Below are 6,572 nucleotides of genomic sequence, written 5' to 3'. Positions count from 1 at the left end.
TGCTTTAGTCATCCATGGTGTTTCGGTGAAGCAGTAGAAACCCAAGTTAAGACAGTAAGCAAGCGCTGCACGTCTGAGCTACCTGCCCAGCTCCAGCTGTAATTAAAGTCTCCTCATCCTATGTTAGTCGAATCAGAGTTTACTGTGTCTTTTAAGGTCAAAGGTTTTTCCGTGTTTCCCTGTGCTGTCTTCTCAAAGGACACAATAGATTTAAGGGAGGAGGGAAAACAGATTTTATTCTTCTTCCCTCCCCATAACAGAAAGGACTAGGGCATACGATTTTCATCTGAATGGCTGCAAATTACAGCAGCATCCTAAAACACATACTACAATGTGCCCCAATTTTAAATTAGCCTGTCTATAGTTTAGCTCTACCAATTTGTTTATCTTATTAATGCTGTGGAGCAAGATGGACTATGTTTTCATCTTTGATGCAATGATGTAATCTTGGGGGGTGCTGAAAAAGTCTCCATACGTTTGCAACTTAAATGTTTTTAATATTGTATTTATTTACTGAGTTTGTTGGGCAGGAGGCTGAGTGCTTCACAGAGCACCTGTGGTGGTCAGAGGACACCTTGTTAGGTTTCTCCTTCCACCATGTGGGGCCTGGGGATTGAATGTTCTTTTCAGGTCTGGCCTCTTTCCAGTACCCTTGCATTTCTTAATTTCATCATTTCATTCAATGGAATTAGTTCAACAAATATTTAAGCCATCAGTGTCCTAGACACTGGTCAATGTGAACAAAGTCTGAGGTTAGTAAGAGCAGGCCCTGCTCTCAGGGACCTGTGGTCTAGCAGATATAAGTAAATTGCAGCTAGCACACTTTACATGTCCATCAGCCGTGGACAAGGCTGACATGATGTGATTACTAGAAAGGTATGGGAAACATTCATTACTTTATTCCTTCTCAAAAGGTCTTGGTTCCTAATTAGGAAATCCGGCCATTAGGTGACTCTGCTGGTACAAAGGGGTGATCATGTACTGTGGATAAGTTACATAGTGCATTTCACACTCCTGATTGGACTAGCAGCGGTCATGTGACCTGCACCTGTCCAATTAGAGTGAGTCTTTTAACCTTTGCTTAGGAAACAGGGAACAGACTGCCACTTCTAGTTGGTGGCAGGGATGGGAGTTGGGTAGAGCATTTAATACAGATGTGAGGCCTGCAATGGTGTGGACATTTTTTGTTGATGCAAGGCATGGAGGGAAGTGTGGGAAGAATCTGAGAGAATGAGATGCTTTCACAGCCAGCATATACCCAGGCTGAAAGTGTGTGGTGTGTGTGTGTGTGTGTACCTGTGTGTTCTTGTAATTCATTAGATTTACTATTCAGGAGACAGGAGGATAAGAAGTTCTAGGTCTTCTTCAGCTATACAGTGAGTTCAAGGCCAGCTTGGGCTATTGTTGAAACCTTAACTCAACAACAACAACAACAACAACACACAAACAAACAACAACAAAAACAGTGCTTAGCTGAGACTTTTAAATTCTTTCTAATGAGGATTCTGAAGTGTGAGTTTTCTAGAATATGATTTTGAGGTTTTTGTAGTTCAGCGTGTTCAAGCTGAACAGTGCTTTGAGCTTTTAGAATGCTTCTGTCCCTCGAGCACCTAGACAGTGGTATGTTCCATGCCTCCCACTTCCAGCCCTCAGCTCCTCCCAGCACCACTTCTGGATGTTGGAATCCTGGAAGCTAGCAAAGTTCTGTCACAGAACAGGTGCTACTGATATTTGGGAAAGAGTGAATGTTAGATGGAGGTCACAGTGCCTCAGGGGGGAAAATGTGAGCTCAATTTAGTTCTATGAAAGGAGAAGGTAGGAGAGCTTGACTACAGGTCAGTGAAAGTGAATGTCCCTAAGTGATGCCAATAGATCTAGGGACCAACACACATATTTTCTGGTTTTAATAACTAAGATAAAGATGTGACAGAAGCTACAATATTATATTCTACATAAGAAACATATATGCATATATCGATATAGATATATAGATATGTCATACACACTGTCTTAGGGATTTACTGCTATGAAGACATCAAGACCAAGGCAACTTTTATTAGGACAACATCCAACTGGGACTGGCTTATTGCTCAGAGGTTCAGTCCATTATCATCAAGGCTGGAACATGGCAGTATCCAGGCAGGCATGGTGCAGGAGGAGCTGAGAGTTCTACATCTTCATCTGAAGGCTATTAGCATAATACTGACTTCCAGGCAACTAGGTCTTAAAGCCCACACCCACAGTGACATGCCTACTCCAATAAGGCCACACCTACTCCAATAGGACCATAGCTTCTAATAGTGCCATTCCCTGGGCCAAGCATATACAAACCACTACACATACCTTGGATTTTCCAAACTCATCAGCTTCACATATTGTCAGACTACTTCTTATTCATTCCACAAAATCTGGTTCTGATAACATAAACACACATACACATGCACAGTGACATACACCGACACACACACACACACACACATGCACAGACCAGAGACACAAAGATAAGATACACACACACACACACACACACACACACACACACACACACACACACAAAGAGCTAGACAAGACAGACTGACAGACAGACACATGCACATTTGTGATTTTGAGGATCAAACCTTGGGCCTTGCACATGCCAGACTAGTGTCTACTACTGAGCCCACTAAGAGGCAGGTTGTAGATGTCAGGTTGAATTCAAAGCATGCCTTGTACATTTATTCTAGTTGTCTTGACAACAGAAAGATGTGTAGACTCATCTGGGAATACAGAATTATTAACCTTTAAGTACTCTTTACTCATTTCCTATTGGGTTTAAGGCTAACTTGCTTCTGGAGAGTAACGACATATGTAGGTGAGGATGGGAAATAGATGAGATTAAGTTTAGGACTCCAAACACATTAAACGTGGGTAGCGTACAAGGATACATTGCCTGAATTGAGTAGGACTTTGGAGCACTTAGAGGTATTAGCCCAAGTGCAGGAGGAGGCTGCTGAATCAGTTATCCACGAGACAGCCATGTGAGGACAGGCATACCTAATCCATGTTACTACCTACTACAAGCCAATCGATGTCTCTGCCCTGACGGTTTGAAAGAGAGTGGATCATGCTTGTGTCATGTCACTATACTTGGGTCCTTGTCAATGCTAATACCCATCTGGTGAGTATATCGCAGAATAACTTTTATAAAGGTTTGCCATTTATTTTACAATATTTATTTTGTGGTGGGGGTATGCGTTTGTGTATGCTTACGTGTACATAGACCACAGTGCTATTAGACCAGGGTCTGCTTTCTCTTGTTACTGAGCAGGTCCCGGCGTTTGAAGTGGGGTTGCCAGGCACGGTGGCAAGAGCCTTCCCAGCTAGACTATCTCATCTGTAGCTTAGACAACATCATGAGTGAAAGCCTTAGAACAAGATGGAGGCCTGTCACTCAGTTTCTCTCCACTTTTTGTGATTCAAAACAGAATGAAGGAGACAACATAGGAATTGGTCCTCTTTCTGGTGTTCTTTTATGAATATACTGGGTGCAGCAGCAGGAACTTTTTCTATGGCTGCCAGATGTGGAAGTGAAGGCAAAATCCTGCTCTTACCTAGGCTGTTCCTGAACTTGTACCTCCCTGGGAGCAAATGGCTAGTTCTGCAAAACTTCATGATGGACTAAGCACAGCTTCAGAGGGGCAGAGGACGGGGTAGGATGATGGGTGGGAGGAATTTGCTCAGTTCATTTTCTGTGAATTAAGACAATGCAAAGCAACAATTAAGTAGCATGTTCACAGGCAGTATCCTGGTCATCTTGTTAATGCTGGAACAAGTCACTGTGATTCAGCATGTGTGTGGTCCTTCATGCCTCCCATCCACCATTTGTCATAGCACATGGCATTGCTCTGTTGCTATGTAAGGTTGTAAGATCATATACAATTTCCAAAGACACTTTTTTTTTCTTTTCTTTTTTTCGGAGCTGGGGATCGAACCCAGGGCCTTGCGCTTGCTAGGCAAGTGCTCTACCGCTGAGCTAAATCCCCAACACCTACAATTTCTTTTAGTTGTCATAATAGCACTCTCAAATATTTATTTATTTATTTATTTATTTATTTATTTATTTATTTATTTATTTATTTATGAGACAGAGACTAACTATGTGGCCCTGGCTAGCTTAGAACTCTATGTAGACTGTTCTGGCCTCAAATTCATAGAAAACTGCTTGGTTTTGCCTCCTGAATGCCAGAAGTAGAGATGCCCAGCGTATTTATTTATTTTTCATATGATTTTTAGGCTGCCTGGCCTCAAACTCAGTAAGCAGCTGAGGATGACCTCCTGCTTCTACCTCATGAGCAATTGGAATTATAATTGTGAACCACCATCTGGTTTATACAGTGCTTGTTGCCTCCTAGGCAAGCAGTCCATCGGCTGAGCCACATTCCCAGTCTAAGGGTATTTGAAATTTTAGAGACAGAGAAAATAAAACGTAAAAGCTTAGGGAGAGGGCTCAGTTGTGTGCACAGCAATCTGAATTTGGATCCCAACATCCATGTAAAAGCTGAAATTAGGGTGAACCAGAAATTCCAGTGCTGAGGAAATGGAGACAGGAGAATCCCCAGGCTTGTTGGCTTTCTTATCAACAGACACAGGGTCAGTGCAAAAGCCTGTTTTAAAAGAAAATAAGGTGAATGGGTCTGGACAGAAGGCTCCGAAGTTAAGAGCACTTAACTTCTTGTAGCTCTTGTAGAGGTTCAACTCCTAGTACCTACATGACGGTTCAAAACCATCCAGACCTTAGTTCTGGGGAATCTTCCAACTTCCTCTCTCATGAGATATCCAGGTGGACTGTATACAGGTAAGCAAAACACTCTCACACACAAAATACTCAATTAAAAAGATATGTAGCCAGGCAGTGGTGGCACACGCCTTTAATCCCAGCACTTGGGAGGCAGATCTCTGAGTTTGAAACCAGCCTGGTCTACAGAGGGAGTTCCAGGACAGCCAGGGATATACAGAAAAGTCCTGTCCTTGAAAAAAAGAAGGGTAAGGTAGAGTAGTTGAAAAAGAAACCCAGCATCAACTCTGGCCTGTACATGCATGTGTACAAACATATGCACAGTTATACCCACAAATACATATAAATACCACAAACCACCAAAACAGTCAGAGAGACTTAAACTTAGGACTGGATTTGGTAGCGCATGCCTTCAATCTCAGCATCCGGGAGGCTGAGGAAGGCGAGGAAGGAAGAGGAGAGAGTTTGTATTTGAGGCCAGTTTATGGTACAGATTGAAATTCTCTCTCTCTCTCTCTCTCTCTCTCTCTCTCTCTCTCTCTCTGTGTGTGTGTGTGTGTGTGTGTGTGTGTGTGTCTGTCTGTCTGTCTGTCCCTCCCACACTCCACATGCAGCAGGAGAAAATAAAATTAGAGAAATTAAATGATACATCACACAGGGTACCTACCATAGCTGGCAAGTGGTAGGAACCGGGGTCCATTCAACCCAGCATTTCAAAGTCCATATTTTTGAAAACCATGTTGTTCTGATAAGCTCCATGTCATTCACATTTGAAACTGTCAGCACTCTGGATAAAGTATCAACTTATCAAGGTGACACTGTAGTGTTCTTCTTTTTGGTTAGCTGAGATGACAGGTGTGGAAGTGTCTCATTCTGGTTGAGCTGAGGCAACTGGCCATGACGAGGAGCTGGCAGAGGAGTGCTTCACTCTGCATGGGTGGCCACAGTAGCCAGCTTGAAGCATTGTTGCTCAATGCTAACAGGAACACACTGACTCAGACACTGTGCTGCCTGGTCCTCCAGGATCACAGACTTTGTGTCCTCACACAGTGTTAGAAGCTGAATCCATTTGTTTTTGAGATGACACAGCAACATCTGCTCTGTATAGATGCTTGGGAAATGGGAAAAATTGAAAGAGGAGGGCTTTTCTTGTTATCTCAACTCTACAAACAACTGTTGGTAACATTTTCCTAGGTTTACTCTGCACTATAAGCCTTGTTACTTAGGCAGGTGTGGTGGTACATGTCTGTGAGCCTAGCTCTGCACAATGATGTTGAAGCCAATAGAACATAGTAGACCTTCTCTCAAAACAAAACAAAGTTTAGGACTGAACATTCACTTGTCACATTATTACCTCCTCTAAGCTCAAGGAACATCAGGGAAGAAGGGGAAGAAATGTAAGCCCTGGAAAACAGGGAGAACAATAAGAAATGCTGCCTTTTGACCATGAGAAGTCCACTGCAATTGTCTCATAGCAGTAATGGTGACTTGCACACGGCCTGCACAAGGCTGACTTTTGGGCTGGTAAGATGGCTTAATGGGTAAATGTCCTTGCCCAAGACTGAAGACCTAAGTTGGATCACAGGTATGATAGATGCAATAGATGGAGTGAACCAACTCCTACCAATTGCCCTCTGGTGTTCATGTAAGTACATGCATGCATGTGCATGTGTACACATACACACACATTAATGTAATAAACCACTGCCAAAAGACTGTCCTTGTCCACAGTCATGGATGAGGGAGGGGCCCATGGGGCCTTACAACCAACCTTGCTATACAACCAACTACTGAAGAC

The sequence above is a fragment of the Rattus rattus genome, chromosome 9 (assembly GCF_011064425.1).
Source record: "Rattus rattus isolate New Zealand chromosome 9, Rrattus_CSIRO_v1, whole genome shotgun sequence".
Taxonomy (NCBI): domain Eukaryota; kingdom Metazoa; phylum Chordata; class Mammalia; order Rodentia; family Muridae; genus Rattus; species Rattus rattus.
Note: the sequence above shows the minus strand (reverse complement) of the source record.